This window comes from Haemaphysalis longicornis, unplaced genomic scaffold, assembly GCF_048455015.1.
Source record: "Haemaphysalis longicornis isolate Haplotype H1 unplaced genomic scaffold, Haemaphysalis longicornis Haplotype H1 scaffold_1, whole genome shotgun sequence".
Taxonomy (NCBI): domain Eukaryota; kingdom Metazoa; phylum Arthropoda; class Arachnida; order Ixodida; family Ixodidae; genus Haemaphysalis; species Haemaphysalis longicornis.
This window is the reverse complement of record NW_027526203.1, coordinates 318,490,618-318,511,843: the sequence shown is the minus strand read 5'-3', so window position 1 is coordinate 318,511,843 and position 21,226 is coordinate 318,490,618. Positions and strand designations below refer to the sequence as shown.

The 21,226-nt window shown below is 47.8% G+C and overlaps 1 protein-coding gene across 1 annotated transcript in view; it reads right to left on the bottom strand.

Moving 5' to 3' along the window:
- Positions 1 to 200: 200 nt before the first annotated feature.
- The window catches only part of LOC144151297 (nose resistant to fluoxetine protein 6-like), a 112,530-nt gene continuing 91,504 nt past the window's right edge, over positions 201 to 21,226 (bottom strand). The window contains exon 14 of the mRNA XM_077682311.1: positions 201 to 339. The gene's annotated coding sequence lies outside the window, so the exon portion shown is untranslated. The remainder of the gene's footprint in view (positions 340 to 21,226) is intronic.

Genomic DNA, 21,226 nt, shown 5'->3' with positions numbered 1-21,226 from the left:
GTGCCATGCACTAAATCGAAGCTTTTGCCAGACTTCTTCAATGCTTTTGAAGGACTCTGCTTTTGCCTAGGTACTTTTATTTTCAGCATTGCTGCCAAAGCCATATTCGAGAGCAAAGTGTCCCTTTTCAACCAATTTATGCATTTCTACAAAAAAAAAAAGAGGCACTTTTTATGGGTAAAAATGGCGGCCTTACCACGAAGAACTGCGTAGTGTAGAAGGGCTTCTTGAGGTAGGCGGTGTGCCAGAGGATGAGCAGCGGGTGCACCAGGTACACGAGGTACGTGAGCCGGCTCAGCGGCACGAAGGCTCGCCACGAGAGCACCTTGTTGATGAACCCTGCGAACCGTGCACGCGTGTCACTGAGCACACCTTGCGCGTTGGGGCACGCGTCAGACCCACAACGTGGATACGCAAAGCTGTCTAGAGCATCGTTGCTGGCTGCTCCCGCAGGTACAGGAGCGAGTCAAGGTCAATCCAAAGCTTTTCGCCAAAGCGCTGAAGCAGCTCGCAGCGCGTTCCGCCGCGCGTAACGTGGGAGTTAATGATTGCGTCTACTGTGCCGTGTTTGTCAAGTCGAATGTGGTTAACGATGCTAGCGTTCTCATCAGGGCATCGGTCGCCGCACTGCGAGGTACCAAATAAGAGCACTTGCTCCGTGTGACAATTGGCTCCAAAGTGCGCCCCCCGAAGACGCTGAACATTAATTGTTTCGGTAAAAAAATGGTAGTTTTTTCCACGCGCATTACTATTTTTGCCCAAGTGTCAACAGTGGTATTCAGTAAACAGTTTTCTACAGTCAATGTGATTGCGTTTGTCCGGCCATCCAACTGCAATATCCAGTGTCGCGTGTTGGCTCGACAGTATTTCGACCGCGCTCCGTAATTCAACGATATCCTACAGCAATGATCTCCATCGACAGTTTTTCATGCAATTTTGATGGTATGGGACGTTGGCGTTGGACGTTGGCGTTGGACGTTGGTATGGGACGTTGGATGGTATGGGACGTTGATAGGGGGCCTTTCGCCAACCTTTAGAACTTCACCGCAATTCACTCTCGTTTGGCGGTCACATTTAGAGCCCGTTTGGGCTATCGCCAAAGAGGGCTGCCAGTTACCTTTCTAGAAGAACTTCTTGCTGGGCTACTTGGGGATCAGTCGTCATGATTTGGAGCGCAAAAAAAAAAAGAACATGGACGAAGAAACAGAGTAGACGATACAGGCGCTAACTTCTGCGTTACAAAATCTGCGTTACAAAAACCGTGTGCGCACAAGATGCAGGACAGTTTTATCAATCAAATTGGCAGGCGTCACTTTGCCGGTTTCCCTGGCAATGACGTCGTCACGGTGGCAAAGACGTTGCTCAAAAAAGTGAAAGGAGAGAAGGCTAAAGGTATCTTCCGTCCGAAAAAAAAAAAAAACGCATGTCATGCCGTACATGCACAGAGTGTCCCACAACATGAAAAAGGTCGCCGAAAGATACGGGATCACCCTTGCGGTATCTACCCCGTGTAAACTTGCGCCCCTGTGCTCGCGCATACCGGGTGAACGCATAAAGAAGGCATGTGGGAAAAAACACTCAAATCGGTACGTCGATTGCGCTGCCGGGGTTGTATACGAAATTCCGCGATCTTGCGGAAGGTCTTAAGTTGGCCAAACGGGCCATTGCGTCAACGATGGAGCCAGGGAACATGAATTGTCGCTTGGAAATGATAACGGAGCACATTTGCCCACCCACTCTCATGCCTGCGGTTGTGAGCCACCGTTCAAGGAGGAAAAATACTAAACAAAACCAAGAACAGGGAGGCGAGGGAATTATCCGAAGCGTATTATATCAGGGAGAGAGCGGATAACTGTGTAAGTGATACCTCGATTGCTCTGTACAATAGCGAAATGGGCTTTCTGAAAAACGTGCTGCAAACATGTCTGTCTTTATTATCATCTGAGTATGTGTACGATCCTTCTTTCTCGCCCTCCCTTTTCCTAAGGAATATAAGCACATGCCGAATAAAATAGTTGGAAGTTAACGCCTGTCTCGACTACTCCGTTTCTTCGTCCGTGTTTTTTGTTGCGCTCCAAATCATGACAGTTACCTTTCGCTTTGCTTTTTTTTTTTTGCTTGGAGACGAAAGCCGTAGTTTAGTATAGAAGGTCTCCGCATGCCGGATAAACTATGTAAAACAGATGCTTAAATGTCTCTGCTTAGATACTGTCTCCCCACCATGCTAAACGGGTTGTATGATTCTAACCTTGACATAACCGGCATTTTTTTCAAAAACTTCCGCCGAAGTTTTGTTGAAATCAAAATGTAAACATTTTTGTTGTATCCTTTCTTTGTTTTATTTTCTATTAACTAATGTTTATTGTCCACACACCGCCTTCCCTGCCGGCCTAACTGCCCATGAGTAATCAGGGCCCTTCAAGCTGTTCCAAATTTTTTTCTCATTACCTATAGTGTAATAGTTATTACGCACAAAAATTGAAATTGAAATTGGTATTAAAACAGTGTGTTCATTATGGTCCATGTAATGGGCAGGGTAGGGTCAGATACAAAAGGGGTGAGCGGGTGCTATTATTTTTTTTTCTGTCACGCGTGATTTCATTACACTGAGTACATGCAGACAAGATACCTCGGTAAGCTCACATTCCGAGTTTTTCTCACATTTGTAACGCCCCCCGTGTGCAGAAAAAAATGGCCAGGTTGGAATTTGGGGTAACGTCCACCAAGAAACTGGGTGCCCTAATTCATATTCATAATAAATGTTGTGGTTTCGACCTGTACCTGTAACTAGTGACTTTGCCTGCTTCGGGGCAAAACGCTTGACAATGCCTGACCGCGACGAGGGACGAAAAGAGGAATGTGGTCGGGTACGTGGGCGAGATGGTATCAACAGTAATATAAATATTCCGAGTGTGAGGCCAGGGCACATAACGCAAGCGATCGGGCGCAATTGTCGCGTTCCCTGTAACAGTCCTTTTCGTCTAATAGTCAATGGCGCGGTGTAAAGAAGCCTTTTCGCCGTTACATATTACCGGCAAAACATAGCGAATGAATGGGCGAAACGGGGTTACGTACCTGGCTAGGTAGCGGAAACAATGGCGCAACTCAGAAAATAACTTCGAAGGAACCAACACACGCAATAGCGATTCGGGTGTCCAAATGAATGCGCTTCTGCAGCTGAGAACAAATGCCTTTATCGTGACTGCGCCGTGAGCGAACCCCTGACCGCTAGCCGCCATGAGGTGAAGCCTCCGAACAGAGTCGTTTGAGGAGGGTAGATGGCCTGCGTTTTTGCGTTGTGTCGGCGCCTTATTTCGCTAGGGACCATAATGAGCGTGAGATGTTCGCGGCAAAGTTGCTGGGCATTTTAAAAGTGAGTGGTAGTTGTAGGTCCAGTCAACCCACCTTCGTGAAGCTGGGATTCGAATTGTGCGTGGAGAGGCCTCTTCAAGGCTACTGAAAGTCCGCCTGCCTTACCTGCCCTTCCTTTTTATGTTCCCTTCCCCAGCCCTCGGTGAGACACGTGTCCTTGTCAGGGGGACATAAGTTCCCAGGGTTACATTTATTTTAAAATTTCTGTGGCACAACAGACGAATGTGTTCACAGGTACATGAACAAATTAGCTGCGTGTAGTACGTTCGAGTTCCCGTTGAAACGGTTAGTGCATCCAGCACTGTAGGTCTTGAGGACGGACACGGGTACACATCAGATGCCGCACATTCAAGTGCCTGTCTCCCTTCCTTGCTCTCTCCAAACCGCTGTATTCTTACAAGTGTCCGTTATTGGCGAAGAGGATGATGCTGAGCAGTGTCGAAGTGCGGCCGGTCTCTTGTTGCAGGTCGTAGGGTCTCGAGCACTTGCGCTCCTCGCGCGCTTCCTAGCCCTGGCGGGTGTGGTCGATTATTGAGCACCATCATCCTTTTTGTGTCCCCGCCTCTCCGATAGACCTCCTGCCATTCCTGTATTGCGACGCCCTTCTCACTAGCCGTAGTGTAGGGGTGTGAACAGAATCAAAGGCTTTTTAGTAAATGAAATATGAAAGGGGTTGTGATATTTCGTAGGTTTCTCTATTTGATGAAAGACATAACTGCCGCTTCCCACGATATGCTAGTCAATGGGCAACAGCGTTGGAGACACTTGTGTGACTCTGACGTGGAAGTGCACTAGAACTTTCCAACTTCCTTGGACCCTGGCGAAATCATGACGAGGGAGTGCTGGGGACAAAAACTCTGTTTACTTTTCTTGTGGAAGCAGGAATGGAAGGCGTCCTGTGAACCCCCTGTGTGGACTATGTGTTGACTACACGTAACATCTTAAACATTTGTGGACCCCACTATGGACAGTGGCATCATGTTTTGTGTAGCGATATGTAAAATTGACGTGCCATTGTGTATATCGCCATCTGCATCCCGATATATATTGCGATGTTTTACTCTTGCTTCCCCTATTGTCATATTCTATTTCTCTCTCTCTCTCTCTCTCTCTCTCTATATATATATATATATATATATATATATATATATATATATATATATATATATATATATATATATATATATATCCGCACTTTCATCTCACTGTATTCACCTGCATCTGGAGTAGCAAGCCCTACCGTTAGTCGGGCTTCAGCATTCATTAAAAGCTTTCTCTCTCTCTCTAAATGTGATAAATTGTTGAGTAGCCTTCTCTAAATCTAACCTGCCCTCTTGGTTGTTGAAAATTTAAGGTGTCGCTTCTGCGACTAACTGCAAATAACTTGTATCTAGCACAGAGAAGACTGATAATAATACACTTCTAAGCTGTATAACATAACCCTTTTTTTGAGTCAGAATTACGTCCGAATTTTTCCGGGCTAGTGGTACCTTAAAAGTTCTGGGGAATTCTGAAAATAATTTTGCGAACTTTAATTGTACCTTGTCTACTCCATCGTTTTGATGATCCGTGGTTATGCTGTCGTGTACTGCAGCTTTTCTCTCTCTACATCCACGTAAGCGCATTTATACTTCGTCTTTTGTTGCTATTCAGACCTCGCGAACCGAGTTATTCTTTTCATCACAGGACTGGATACTTTTATAGAGGAGAGAGGAATTACCGATGCAACGTAACAAATGAACGTTAAAGCCTCCAACTGCCATCGAAATTTTAGTGGAGCACGGCGGACTCGGAATACCATTTTCAGGCTCTTAGTCCAAAAACATGCGGTTCAAATGTACTTAAATGCTAGTGGAGGACGACTGTAGATTTACGGGGCCAACTGCTTCACCGACCTTTTAATTCTTTTGGTCACCCTTACAAGGGACGTCGACGGCTAACAATGAAGATCATTTCCTTGTTTTGCGGCGGTGGGGATGAGGGCTTTAAAACATCGACGGGGTTTCCACGTAGAGCATTCCCTGCTTAGCGAGGTAAGGGAGTTTTAATACACTTACGTCATCCGCCAGGGAAACAAAACCACAACATATGAATGAAAAAGAAAGGTGTATCCCACGCAGAGGTGGGAATCGACGTAACGCAAAACTTTTATTGTGGCGTATCTGTGTTGAAAGGGACTGGCATGTGACATTTTTGGGGAGTATTATTGTGTTCGGCATAGTTACTGATTGTTCATAACGGGGAGCCGTGGCGAATGCGTAGAAAAGGGGTCTCAAACCCGCCGCCCGCGGGCCGCATGCGGCCCGCGCACCTATTAATTGCGGCCCGGCCCGGCCCGGCCCGCTTAGGAGCGTCTTCGTTCATTTTTTTTATTTGTTTTGTTTTAGAGCGAATGCGCGAGTGCGAGCCATGCTTGCGTAGCCAAGGAATCCTGACGGCAAGAAATCCTGAAAAAAGTTTCGAATCCTTACGCCAAATTTTATTTAGAAGTGACCCAGGATATTTACAAGAACTGGGAAAGGATCATTTCTTTCAAATGGCAGCGTTAGCTGACATTTTATTGACCCCCCCTAGTTTCAACCTCTTTCGCTGTCCCACCCTTGCGGGACTAAATTAGGTGACTGCGGCCCGCTCACTGATGTGAGTTTGAGACCCCTGTCGTAGAGAAATACGAGACATAAGGGGAAACGTCCAAAGTTTTGATTTCCGTGGGGATGACCCCACCAGTTCCAAACAAAGAGAACGAGATACACGCAGGAATAGGGGTCTCCCCTCCCCGAGCGTTCGGGCGTGGTTCCTGGAGATGTCGACGTCATTGCTATGTTCATTTCTAGGAGGATGGCTTGTAAAATTAGTGCGACTGTGCCTATCGTCTAGGTAGTAAATCGTTGAGTACCTACAGTCCTACGGGAGCCAGTGGCGGCCACTACCATTAAGCGCCGGTCTTCCCGCATGGTGCGATCCACGAAGACGACTCACTCTTCCGTGATTTTTTTTCATCGACCGAGGCTTGCAGGCTGTCACCATCCTGTCTTCCCACCGAGGTGTTCCTTCGAAGTGGGCTGCTCTCAGTGTTCTGTCGTCATGCCTAGGGGAGGCTGGCCTTGTGCTGGGAAGCGGAGTCTGGAGTCATCGTTGCCAGCTCACTGTAATATAACTTCATGTAAACGAGGAAGCTGCCTGCTTTCGCTTTGGTGTGGTGTGCGAGTCCCATAACAACTCGAAGGGCTTGCAGGTATAGGCAGAGATCTGGGCCTACTTCTGCGCGAGGTGGAACCCCGTGCACCTTGCTCTGGAAATTAGCGTGCTATGCACTATCTTGCGTCCTTCCTCCGAATTTATTGGATATTATTTTTAAAGCAAAGCTTTCTACCTCTACCCCCCAAGGGTTCTTTCGCGACCGTTGGTGTCACCAGAAAACTCCAGCGAACAAATAAAAGAATTTACTGGCATCGCTGGGAATCGAACCAGCAACTAATAGACTAACAAAGCGAGAGCCCGTTGTCTTACCGATTTAGCTACGAGCCCACGCGAAGACGGGGAAGACAGCTGGTGTACTCACCAAGCACATCTACGGGTTTACCCCCTGCGTTCTCGCTGAATGCCACGTGAAAGCGTCACGCGACCACTCACGCCCGTCTAGCGGCCCTGTGCGCACCTTGCTCATGTGCTAAGAGTTACAAAAATTAAAGGAAGCTCACACCAATGCATGGCATCTCACTTCTAGTACGCCAGTGTGCTAAAGCCTGTGGCCTCCAGTGTTCACGTAAAAAATCACAGCTCCTTGTCGTCCGCCCTCACGCCAAATCAAGGAATACATTCAAATACTCCATGATGGCCAGGCCATCACTCCAAGCCCCAGCATCAAGATCCTGGGCCTACATCTCGAGGCTAACACCAAGAGGGACGTGTCCTTGCAGCACCTCAAAACAGCATTGATTAAATCATACACATGATCAGGCGAGTTGCCACCAAGAAGCGAGGCCTAAAGGAATCCGGTACCTTTCGATTAATTGAAGCTTTTGTCCTCTCGAGAGTCACTTACGTAAACCCCCTGTCTTCTTCTCGACAAGCAAGACATAGAGATGCTTTATATAATGATTAGAAAGGCGGTCGAGCAGGCCATTGTTCTTCTCATTAGTGCGTCCACACAAAGGCTTCTTAGCACGGGGCTCCACAACACGGTGGAAGAGCTGATAAAAGGCCATCTTTCTAACCAGAAGGTCCGACTCAGAACTGCGGTGGGTAACCGCATGCTTCACCAGATTGGCTGGGCAGCCCAGAATGTCACTCCGCTTGACGTACTCCCAGACTCTTGGCGACTAAAACTAAAGACGTTCCTTTTGCTTAGAAATACGAAGCCCTCACATGACGAGGGTCACCGAAAAGCACGGGCTCAAGCGCTAAACACCACCCTCGGTGGGGATCATGCAGTTATCTACACAGACGCCTCCAAACATCGAGGGCAGAACTACACCATCATCGTGGCTAGCCCCAGAACCAACCTCCTTGCGTGTACCTCGCTTAGGACCCAAGAAATGACGGCAGTAGAAGAGGCAGCCATCACCTTGCCTCTCACTCAACCAGGGTAGTCACCGATTCCCAGCAAGCCTACTGGAATTACCAGTCGGGTTGGGTGTCCTGACCTGCACTGCGCGTGCTAAAAAACCACTCCCCAAACGGTTCCATTCAGCTCATCTGGACACCCCCTCACGCTTCAATGGAGGGCAACAAATACGCCCACCCAACAAGCCTGCGCTTTTACCTCCCGTGCTATGGAGCTGCACGAGGACAGTCACCCGCTTGTCACGTTCAGGAAAATAACCCAGCATTATTGCCTTCTGAGACAGACCATACCTTCGCCTTACCCTGACCTTTCCAGGGAACAACAAACTACCCTACGGCTCATACAATCCGGGCTCCTTCCCACAGCCTACGCGTCTTCACTTAATGCGTCCGAATCGCTACGACGCTGAATGTAAATTTGGCTCAGAAGTTGGAACACTAGCCCCGTAATCGGGGTGTGCGACTTTAGCCCTGAGCACCCTCCTCTATTTCCGTCAACTACCCAACAAGAACAATAGGACATGCTGCTGTCCAGGCCCTCTCTACCTACCCAGCTTCAGCGGGTGGACAGAACACAGGCCGCGTGGAGTGCATATGGGCCCCACAGAAGAAGCAATCACTCCCCAGGGCTGCACTCCGGGCTGTTCAGAAATCTGAACAGAAGTATTTCTTCCTCCTCCCCCTCCTTCTCTGCCGCAAATCTCGTTGCCTCCGTCCGCGGCGCAGAGACGGAGAAGTCAGATCGTCTAACACAGGGTTGGAGCTTACTTTAATTTTATAAAAAAAGTTTAAACTCTTGTGATACACCAATACAGCTCAACCAAACACCGTTCATGCATCATGCATTGCTTTAACTTTACTAAGAATATCTCTTTGAAGTAATAAATGTTGTGGTTAAGTGCATATCACTTCTCTCTGGTTTTAATATTTGTAGAGCGATGTGAGTGAATTTAAGTGACGTCGCATGGGTAATCGTTATGGATGCCGTTTACAGCTTTGCTTTCCAACCACATTCACGGGGTGGATTGACGGGATTTTTTTTCTTCTGCACCAGAAAAAGGGCTGTGGGACCAATCGAAGCCGTGTCTGTGGACTTGGCAGCACGACGCTTTAGCCATTGAGCTACCGCGGTGGGTAATATAGCGAGGATAAAATGCATTTCTGAGACATGTTCCATGTCCAGCCGCATGGCCGTGATTTCTCGTTTTGCGGTGCAATCCGCGGTGTTGTGTAATTATAGTGAGGTATATTTTTCTCCGCAGAAACTGCAGCTTGGGACTTTGGTTCGATATCGCTTTCATCGATAATGGTGAGCTGAGAGTAACCTTTGTATCGAAAATTTCCGGGTGCTACTCCACGAGTTTCTTGAAGAAGGCAGGCTGTTCGCGCTCATTCAACCGATCGGTTTCCTTCTGCCAGTTCCTCTTCGTTGGCACACAGTGTGCAGAAGTTTTATTGCAGGATCTTATCATGTGATCCCATCGTAGGGTTCAGAAAGAGAACGTGATCTGCTGAACCTACGCCTTCAGTTTTATGAATTAGGCTGTCCAAATGACCGATCTTCTCCACCACTTCGGTGAGAATGCGCTCCAGTATGGCGAGTCGCTCGTTATATATGATGCGTTGATTGTTCTGCACTCGAAAATTGTGAGCAGAGAATTTCCTTACTGCGTCGGTAATACGTAGCGTTAGATGACTCGGTGTCCTTGCTGACAGCGTAACGCATAGATTCAGCGTCTCCGGTTTCCCTTGGTGTGCTGTTGTCGCTGGTATGGATAGTAGCCTTTGCGATGGGCGATGCTTTTGTTCTTGAAGGGGGGCCTTGCGTTTATTATTCGACTTTCGCTCGTTTGTGGATGTCTTTCCTTAGTGGCGGGTCGACTTTCCTGCTTCTGAGTCTCGAAACCGGCTTTACGATTCATGCTTTTGGTTTCTTGTACTTGTCGCTGCGCCAGTGCCGGTCAAGCTGGTTTATCCTATTGTCAAATCACAGGGCGCATGGACGTTATTTTCTTAGATCTCCGCACTTGAGCGGGCGTTCGCGGCGGATTTAACTGTGGCATAGTCGACTTCCGCTGCTTTGGAAGTCTACCGAATATGTGGGCTTATCTACCCTGCCAGGTAGCGAGCGAAATTCACATTTCAACGACGATTGATAGGAAGTGACCTTCTTGATCGGCCTCAGGAGCGGCTCTCTATTTTTTCCTGCTGCCTTCCTCGTGCTGCTCTTTCGCTGGGCACTTTTCGGCTGTGGCCAAATGGCCTTTCTCATTGCATGTGACGCCGTGCTGGCTACCTGCTTCGCATTCTGTCATCATGTGTCGAGTTGCGCATTTACCGCACACTTCATTGTTGGACAGTGCTTTTGCATGCATCCTTTCCTGTGGCAGTGATGACATATCAACACGCTCGGATTGTAGGGTGAGGACCTGCGTAGTTTTCTGTAGTACTTCATATGTTTCTGGAATAGCACTGCGTCGATGTGGTGAGTGCTTGAACGCTCTTTACACTTTATTTTACGTTCAGTATTTCTGCTCGCTCCCACCTAAGTACTTCCATTAACTCTTCGTTGGATTCATTGTAGTCTGTGGTGGTGACTTTCTTCAGTACGTCGTTGCCGTACATTTCGCGAGTGTCGATTATCATTCGTCCTATGCTTTCAGTCGGAATTTAGCTTTCCTTACACAGGTTTTTACAATGTATGTCGCTGTGTGGGGCCACCAAAATAGTGGTATCCCGTAGATTCCTATTGATAGTTGCGTACGCCAGTTTTTGCCTCACGCTTGATGGAGTGACGTTGGATAATGTTACTGGAAGCTGCGTGCGCACTGTGTCCCCGATGTGGGTGGCCCTGTTGCCACCTTCGGTCCTCCGGGCACCGGTCTTTATCGGCAGGGGTGTAGACTGCGGCGGTGGTCATGTCCACTTCGTTGGATTCGTCAAGTCTCGTGGGCTCCATACTGTGCGCTGTTCCGGTTCTTAAGGCTGAAGTCTCCTGTTTACAATTGTCAGGCAATCAACACAGCGGTCGCCATCCTACTGCGCGACGTTGGCCTCGTACTCGTCTCCGAACCTAGTTAGCTTAGTAAGCTTAGACGTTGCCCCAGGAGAACTGTTGTTTTAAAAATCTATAACTTTCAGTCTTTCAAGTTCAAACTCTCCGAAGGCGTCCCTCACTTATCCAGAACAGAATGTAGCAAAAAAAAAAAAAAAAGGTTGTTCATAACCATGCTTCCGGATGACATGCTTCCGGAGGAGACGCTTCAGCGGACAAAGCCACTCGCTTGGTCTGGCCTCCCTGACGGGTCTGGCGGACAAGTTACACACGCTCACGCAAACACACACACATGCACGCACGCTCACCAGTGGTTGGATGACTAGGGTGATGACGTTTCAGGTTAATAACTGCACAGGCTATTTTGTGAAGTCACCTTATGGGGCCGTCCGCTCGCTTACTGCGTGGGTGGTTTTTAAGATACAGTAAAATATTGTTAATTCGAACTCCAATAATTCGAATTTAGCGATAATTTGAACTGTGTGATTTCGTCCGGCCAAGTCTCCATAGAAGCCAATATATAAATAAGCCCGTTAATTCGAACCCGAGTAGATTCCACCACGGATAATTCGAACTACGTACCACAGCGCCGGCGTCTTGGCGCCTGGCACTCGGCCATAGAAACGCACTCTGGGACTACAGGCGAGGCTGCGTGGAACGCAGAAGGCAAAATAGGGTAAAAGCAATCTAAATTCCACATTGAGGGCGTTTTGTAAGACGCCTTTTTTGCTAACAAAGTTGATTAGGAAGCGAGTAAAGTGGTGTGTCTGGAGCGCCGATATGTGAGGGCATCATTTCTGAGGGAACTGCAGAAGCTATCGCTGCCAATTACAGCAAGGAGAACGATGACGAAGCATAGCGGGGCTGTCCGCTCAGTAGTCATCGCCGGGTGAAATGCGGCCCATCTGCTTTTCAGTTTTCAAGAAGGCGAATATCAGTCTTTCCGCTACATTCGTTTATTAGAGAAAAAAAGGCAGGCTGCAATCACGGGCTTTTTCAAGTATCAAAGTGTTGACATGCCCTACTGCTTCGCAATTGCGGTGTGCTGTTCTTATTCTCCACTTTCGTTAGCTCAAACTTTCATTAATTCGAACTGAAAGGGCGTCCCCTTGCGGTTCGAATTAACGAGCTTTTAGTGTATATTATGAGCTAAATTTTCTGCTGACAGGGTCAAGGCGCTCTACACGAAAGAGCGGCATGGGGCTGAAGTGCGGCACAGCCGAAGGCCACTTTAAAGAAAGCAGTCAGTCACTGACCTGCTCCAGGGACGAGGGGGTCGCGTCGCGCACCTCCTCTCCAAATTTATCAGCTTCATGTGTTGGGGATGCTGCTGGTAATCATATTTCTGTCGCAATTGGCCAATGTATACCTCGCCTGCACGGTTTCGACATCTGCTTTCACCACGACGGCCAGCAAGTTGCAACTATGCGATGTCCTTGACGAAATACAAATGACGAAGAGAACGTAACGAAGAAAACAGCGGGAGGTTGGGTACCGTACGCCTATTGCATATCAAAATTTCTTTACTTATTATGCTTTTGTTTGATATGTTTAACGCTTTTTTAAAGGGAAGTTGCTATGCCTTTTTGATGGCGCTGACGTCCGATCAAACCACAGCGCAGGAAAGCCAACTTTAAACACACTGCCGCGAAGCCAACTTTACACAGTGGGTTTCACAAAGGGTACATCAATCCTACACAACATAACAGTGGGAGGTCCTTGCTACCTAGCGGTCCTCTCGCAATACGCAAAATATAGTTTGGCAGTGCACATGGTTAGCGATGATGACGATGAGATACATTCTCTAAGCAAAGTTGGACTTTGGCTTTGGACTTTGGTGGTGTGGGGTTGGACGTTGGCTTTGGCTTTTGCACTTGGGATTTTCGACTTTTGGAGTGTGGATTTTGAGCTTTGGCTTTGACTCAGGTTGCATGGAAGAAAGCGCCACGTTTTAACAATTTTCTCCTTGAGAAAGGGGCTTTTTTATCTATAAACGCCATCGAGATGTGCAAGTTTAAAAGTCAAAGCATTTTTCCCCCCTTGACAACTGCCGTTGAAATAAATACCGACTAATTTGGTACCCCGAAGGTGAACAAAAGAACACGGCAGAAATATCGACAGATTGACGATCGGTTATAACTGAACTGAGGCCTTTGGCGCTTGGGTTGGGTTACGAGAAAAAAAAGTGATCAGATGTCTGATCGTTTAGCCGAAGGAGAAGTCAGAGTTTGCGTGAGGCAGCACGATCGACGAGCACCGCTAACGTTTACATGCATATAGAGGAAAACGCCACAGGATTCCACATATTTTCAACACACTATACATAGTCAATTCAAGACAGCTTTGTGAATAGCATGACAGACATTTGTAAGGGCCAGTTTGTGACCGCGTGTATATATATTATTACTTCTAATATTAGGGCGTTCAGCGGTGGCTGTTATAGCAAAAAAAAAAAAAAACACCTACTTTTAGTTATCTATTGGCACTCTGTGCTACCGCAAGCGGTTCCCTCAAAACTGTCGTTACCATGATGCCGTCTGCTGGAGCTGCACGCCCAGGCAAGCTTGCAGCAACCTCAGGACTCGAGCAACTCAGAGGCCTTTTTAATAGTACTTATACTTGAGATTGCTTAAATTCTTTGGATTACTAATTGGGAGGGTATGTGGAGACATAGTGGCCGTGGTAATATTATGAAAGTGAATTGTTTATGCTTGCGTACGCACTCAATTCGGGTTAACAGCAGACTTTGAGAAATACCGTGCACATGCGTGAGCGACCCGACCCGTACAAACTTAGCAAAAAAATTTGTTTCATTTGTCTGCACGAGATAACGGGATATGTAAATATTAGAAAATAATTATCTTGTAGCCAAGACAAGATTGCCCAAGATATCTTTTCTTATGTTCTCCATCTCCTTTTTTTCGGATTAAGTGCGTCCCCACCTCCCCGCGTCTCCCTCCCATGCCTATCTGAAAGGAAGTCTTGCGTACGCTAGTGCGCTTGCCTGATCCTCCTGGAGTAACAAAGAAAGGTTTCGGCCAATCTGCTTCAAACGCGTATTTTCTGTGTACCGAAACAAGTGTGCTACCGGGCCGCTATCGAGAAATTCATGCTTATAGCAGTGTATGTCTGTAATGAGGTGTGCAAACTTGCTCTAATATGGTCCGCGTCGTAGTAAGAGATTGACCGAAGAGCGGAAAATGGCTCTCAGAACTTGAAGTGCTTCTGACTACCACATTTTCAGAATAAGAATCGACTTGGGTAGAACAAGACAGGATGGTGAAGAGGATAGCACTGATCACAGCGATGGTGATGACAGTCAACGACTGCAGCCTTGTAATTGAAGTCATCAGCGTACGGTAGAGAAATTGCACGTGTTGAAAGATTGCCAAGCATCCATAAATCGTCAATTTTACAGTGACAGTTATTAATAAATGATTATTTAGGGCAATTTTATAGCGGGTGGATATTCTCGGCAAATTTTCGTTACCGTGCATCCATCGCCGCGTGTGTGTCGCTGTGTGTGCGTAGCGGGTATCACGGCGCATGCTGCGCCAAGCACAGATCTTTTAAAAGTAATGTGGAAACTTGGTTGGTGGGTAGGTCGTCATCGCTACTTGTAGAAAAAATGGCGAGAGAAGAACGTGCATATTTTTCTAATTGGTACAACTTAAAAAAAGCCCCTAAGCATTCTATTAAAATCAGCCAGACGTCCCTATGGGCCTATTCAACAAATTACGAAATGAGAATTTAGAAACGTGTTCGTGCATTTGGTCACACTGCGCAACTCTCCCTTCGTCTTTATCGCGGGTTCAGTCCTAAAGTCCTAAAGATGCTTTTCTTTAAGTGTTTCTTGGAAGAAAAGAGACGTAGAAAAGACGTATATCGCAAAGTTAAATCGTCATCGCATTGTTACAGAAAGAAATGAAGATTGGCACCTAGCGCCATGATCGTGCCTGCCTGAAGAACGACGAAGCGAGCAAGTGACGCATAGCTTCGAGCTGGGCCAAGACGGGTGCACATAAGTAAAATATCGCTTCTACTATGACCTTCAATCGCCACGTAACAGTATCAATAGGCTTGTACCCGGAGCCAGCATGTTACTACGTTCCACGTAACTATAGCTCCGGCACCACAATTTTATTCGGTTGATATGAAGGAGCAAGGACAATCACCTCCAGTGTAGAATGACGCATGTGTAATTTTGTCGATAGAACTGCTGTGACCGTTCGGGACGCACGGTAATGTGGAGATAGAACACCTCATTAAGTTCCTTCATCAAGCTATGGTGGTAGGAGTACCACTATCTGTGACGCACAGAGGCCCATCGTATCCCGTGTCAGCTGACCAGGGACGATAGCTCGGTGCACCATGCACCGTTTTCAAAAGCCCCCAATCATAAGATTCGGAAACACCTCGGTTTTTCATGCTTGTCTATTGTCGAATGTTTTTACAGTCTGTCAGATAAGGCCTTGTAATTATTCCTTACGTAATAACTTCGCACCGAACAAGTTGAACGTTGAACAAGTTGAACAAGTCGTCTTACCACGGTGCTGTACTAAGGCAGGACGGGTTAATCTTTGAGCCTGGAGCAGTAGTGGTGGTGGTGGTTGAGATGGGATGGCCTAGAGGACTTCTTTAATTGGTGTCATTCGTCTTAGTATCTCAGATGCACACGCTGACATGGCTTCGTCTAGCGTTGCTAAGTGTAGTAGTATTAAAGTCATTCATTGGGGAAAGTAAGGCCGGCTGGCCAGAGGGGGAATTGGGAATAGCAGGGAGGGAGAAATAAACGTTTATTGAGCCTTCAAGGGGCATGGATGCAGCTTCCAATGGAGGAACTAATGGTCCAGTTTGGGGTGCCGAGCTGGGTGCCAGACCCCTCTCAAGGGCAAAAGTGCCTAGCGCGGCGAGGAATTGGGGGTCATGGTATGGGGGATCATATAATGAAGAACCATGGGGGAGTGCACTTTCAAGAATACAGCGGTGGTCTGCGAATGCAGCACAGTGCCAGATTAAGTGATGTAGGCCCGCGATACGGGTCGCTGAACAGTGCGTGCAATGTGGAGGTGGTGACTTCCCGTGGTGAATTCATTTCGATAAGATAGGGGTGAGGGGTGGGGGGGGGGGGTGAATCAGTATTGGCAAAAGTCTTGTTGATGAAAATTTTGGCTGGGCATGGTTGAGAAGGGACGCCGTTGAGATAGCCAGGCAGGGTGCTTGACGCTAGGCTGCACCGGCGCACATGGCGATCGTGGTCTAGTTGCAGGCGTAAGGAGGTGGACGAGACGGCATCAGAGGGTTGGTCATCCAGCGGAGGAGTTACGAGAAGGCTCTTCCTAGCCGCGGAGTGCACCGTCTGGTTTCCATGTCCCTGCATCATGTGTCCCGGCATCCATGCAAGACGAGTTTTAGTGCTGTTCTGAGCGAGTATTGTGACCATAGCTTGAATTTCGTGGACAGTAGTATGGTCAGAGAAGGCCTTGTTGAACTGCTCTATTGCAGTTTTGGAGCCCGTGAGGATACGAATGCGGGAAGGTACCGTAGAAGAGACGTTGCAGGCAAGATAGTCTAGTGAATGGAGTATGCCACGCAGCTTCAGTGGGAGACGGGGAGAATAAGTGCTTTGCAAGAAAGGCGTATGTGTAGCCAATTCTACTGTGTGAGTAGCTGCGATCGGTTCGACATCTTCCAAACTAGGTGATTTTAACACATTGCTTTTCCTTTTACATGGAAAGGCTGTCTACGGCACTTTTTGTGGAATTCTCATGTCGAGTGGACGAAATGCTTCATAGAAACGCCAACCTAACTTACAGGCATCTTCTGTCCACCTGGAACCGGCATGTGCAGCTGTTCCTGCGCGCGTAACTGACATGTTCCAGTCTACATGACTGGAAATGACATGTCCCTGCCCGTGCATTCGCAACTTAGATGTTCTTAACCGCGTGCATCCGTAGGCGACATGGCTGAGTGCGCGTGTTTGTACCCGACATGTCCCGGTACGCCTGTCCACTGCGTCACGTACATGAATCTGTTACTAACATCTCCTGTCCACGTGTCTGTTTGCGAGGCTTACCATACAAGGGCATTCATAACCGACATGCCTCGGTACGCACGTACGTAACCACATATCCCTGTCCTCGGGTACTTAATAGGCATGCTTCATTACCTTGCGCGAGAGTATAAGTGGAATCTCGTTGATACGATTCGGCATATTACGTTTTTCGGCCTAATACGTTTTAAAGCAAAGCTTTCTACCTCTACCCCCCAAGGGTTCCTCGCGACCGTTGGTGTCACCAGAAAACTCCAGCGAACAAATAAAAGAATTTACTGGCACCGCCGGGAATCGAACCTGCAACTAATAGAGTAACAAATCGAGAGCCCGTTGTCTTACCGATTCAGCTACGAGCCCACGTGAACACGGGAAGACAAATGGTGTACTCACCAAGCACATCTACGGGTTTACCCCCTGCCTTCTCGCTGAATGCCACGTGAAAGCGTCACAAGACCACTCACGCCCGTCTAGCCGCCCTGTGCGCACCTCGCTCATGTACTAAGAGTTACAAAAATTAAAGGAAGCTCACACCAATCCATGGCATCTCTCTTCTAGTACGCCAATGTGCTAAAGCCTGTGGCCTCCAGTGTTCACGTAAAAAATCACAGCTCCTTGTCGTCCGCCCTCACGCCAAATCAAGGAATACATTCAAATACTCCTTGATGACCAGGCCATCACTCCAAACCCCAGCCTCAAGATCCTGGGCCTACATTTCCAGGCCAACACCAAGAGTGCGTCTCCTTGAAGCGCCTCAAAAACAGCATTAATCTAATCATACACATGATCAGGCGAGTTGCCACCAAAAAGCGAGGACTAAAAGAATCCGGTACCTTTCGATTAATTGAAGCTTTTGTCGTCTCGAGTGTTACTTACGACAAACCCCTATCTTCTTCTCGACAAGGAAGACATAGAGATGCTTTATATAATGATTAGAAGGGCGGTTGAGCAGGCCATTGGTCTTCTCATGAATGCGTCCACACTGGGGCTGCTTAGCATGGGCTCCAAAACACGGTGGAAGAGCTGATAGAAGGCCATCTTTCTAACCAGAAGGTCCGACTCAGAACTGCGGTGGGTAACTGCATGCTTCACCAGATTGGCTGGGCAGCCCAGAATGTCACGCCGCTTGACGTACTCCCAGACTCTTGGCGACTAAAACTAAAGATGCTCCCTTTGCTTAGAAATATGAACCCCTCACATGACCAGGGTCAACGAAAAGCACGGGCTCAAGCGCTAAACACCACCCTCGATGGGGCTCATACAGTTATCTACACAGACTTCTCCTAACATCGAGGGCAGCAACACGCCATCATCGTGGCTACCTCCAGAACCAACCTCATTGTGTGTACCTCGCTTAGGACCCAACAAATGACGGCAGCAGAAGAGGCAGCCATCACCTTGGCTCTCACTCAACCAGGGGTTCGGAGGGTAGTCACCGATTCCCAGCAAGCCTACTGGAATTACCAGTCGGGTTGGGTGTCCTGACCTGCACTGTGCGTGCTAAAAAACCACTCCCCAAACGGTTCCATTCAGCTCATCTGGACACCCCCTCACGCTTCAATGGAGGGCAACAAATACGCCCACCCAACAAGCCTGCGCTTTTACCTCCCGTGCTATGGAGCTGCACGAGGACAGTCACCCACTTGTCATGTCCAGTGAGATAATCCAGTATTATCGCCTTCTGAGACAGACCGTACCTTCGCCTTACCCAGACCTTTCCCGAGAACAACAAACTACCCTACGGCTCATACAATCCGGGCTCCTTCCCACAGCCTACGCGTCTTCACGTAATGCATCCGAATCGCTACGACGCTGAATGTAAAATTTTCTCAGAAGTAGAAATACTCCGCCCCGTAATGGGGGTGTGCGACTTTAGCCCTGAGCACCCTCCTCTCTTTCCGTCAACTACCCAACAAGAGAAATGGGAGATGCTGCTGTCCAGGCCCACTCTACCTACCCAGCTTCAGTGGGTGGACAGAACACAGGCCGCGCGTACTGCATATGGGCCCCACAGAAGAAGGAACCACTCCCCAAGGCTGCACTCCTGGGCCGTTCAGAAATCTGAACAGAAGTATTTCTTCCTCCTCCTTCTCAGCCGCAAGTCTCGTCGCGTCCGTCCGCGGCGCAGAGACGGAGAAGTCAGATCGTCTAACACCGGGTAGGAGCTTACTTAGATTTTATAAAAAAAAGTTTCCACTCTTGCTACACCAATACAACTCAACCAAACACCGTTCAAGCATCATGCATTGATGTAACCTTACCAAGAATATCTCTTTGAAGTAATAAATGGTGTGGTTAAGTGCATTTCACTTCTCTCTGGTTTTCCTATTTGTAGAGCGATGTGAGTGATTTTAAGTGACGTCGCATGAGTAATCGTTATGGGTGCCGCTTACAGCTTTGCTTTCCAACCACATTCACGGGGTGGATTGGCGCGATTTTTTTTTTCTTTTCGGTCTCGGCCAACGTCCGTTAGAAACAATGCATTTTTGTGCGTTTATTACGATCACATTTTGGCCGAAAATTGGATAATACGATCGCGAAAGCGGATCTCTACCGACATTTCTAGTAATCTTGCGTTTATGCTTCGGTATACTCGCTCAAACCGCATTCCAACAAGCCACGACCTGCGCATTGCCGAGACACCGAGTGAGTAGAAGCGCCGGTTCTGTGACAAAAACGTTAATGCAATGCGTGGCTGTTCCGTGCAAGGATGACGATAAGTCCGGCGATGCACCCCGTCATGTAGCAAATCATATCATAATCAAGGAAGAAGGCGCGCAATGCTTGCGGCAGGCGCGACTTCCCTTCCCGACTGCTCCCATGAACCGTGCTTCCCGCGTAATGATTTGTTCTCTTTTTACCTTGATGCTATGCGTGGTCGGGTTTCCAGGCTTGTAACAACGTCAAAGAAATTCAAGGCTCAAGTGGAAATTGTACGCCAATTCGAAGAGAACCCGAAGAGGAAGTGCGGGGAATTGGCAAGCGAGCTCGCTTTGCCAGTGTCAACGTCCAACACTATTGTAGGTCAGCAAGAGTAACTTCTAAAGCAGCTGCAAGTTTTTGGACCTGGTGTGAAACAAACGCGAGGTGCGAAGCATGAGTAAAAGGAAAACATCCTGCTTACATGATTCAAGGAAGTTAGGGTGACAGGAGTGAACTTCGACGGGCCAGTCGTAGACGCGAAACAATTGACAACGTCGCGCTCTCTTTGGGTATTCGAAACTTTCAAGTATCCGGAGGCTGCCTTCACCGATTTACGGCACGACACGGATTATCGTACAAGGCAGTGTCTGCCAAAGCAACCAGCAGCTTCTTTTGGAACGTTTTAGGAGAATTTACTCCTGGACATTTAAAAGAAGAAAGGATAGCACCAATAGAGCAGTTACTTCAATGCTGCTCCATAAAAGTGAGTTGCTGACGGAGCATGCATATTTTCGTTCTTTTTTTTACCTATTTGGATAATACAATGTTCGGATAATACGTTTTATATTCCGGTTCCCGTGAAAAACGTATCAACGAGATTTCACTGTAAATGTCGTAGGATTTTTTTTACGGCTTCCTCATTTGTTGATCGTATCTGGTTTTGATTGTAGGGTTTAACGCGCCGACGCAACGCAGGCGATGAGGCGCGCCGTAGTGGAGGACTCCTGATTAATTTTGACCACTTGGGGATCTTTAACGTGCGCCGAAATCTCGTACACAGGGACGTTTTTGCTTTTCGCCTCCATCAGAAAAGCGGCCGCCGCGGCCGGGAATCAAACCCACGACCTCGTGATCAGCAGCACAACGCCTTACCTTGATCGTATCCTTATTGTTCATTATGATTCTTGCTTTGTCAAGGAAAGAATTCTTTTACAGCTCCCTCGTTTCTTAATTGCATCGTTATTGCTCATTGTGATTCTTGCCTTGTCAAGAAAAAAGAATGATAATACGTGTCTGGCGGTATTTCCACAGTCGACATTGTTTTCTTTTTTCAATAAAAAATGTGAGCTCAAAGCTATTCCTCTATCGGTCGTCACTGTCCGCTTGACTTCTTTTTGTTTTCTAGGAAGATTAATTGTGGGGTGTAACGTCCGACACTACACCTGGGCTATGAGGCCCGCCGTAGTGGAGGGCTCCGGATTAATTCTGACCACATGGCGATCTTTAACCTAAGCCGAAGTCTCGACACACGGGCGTTT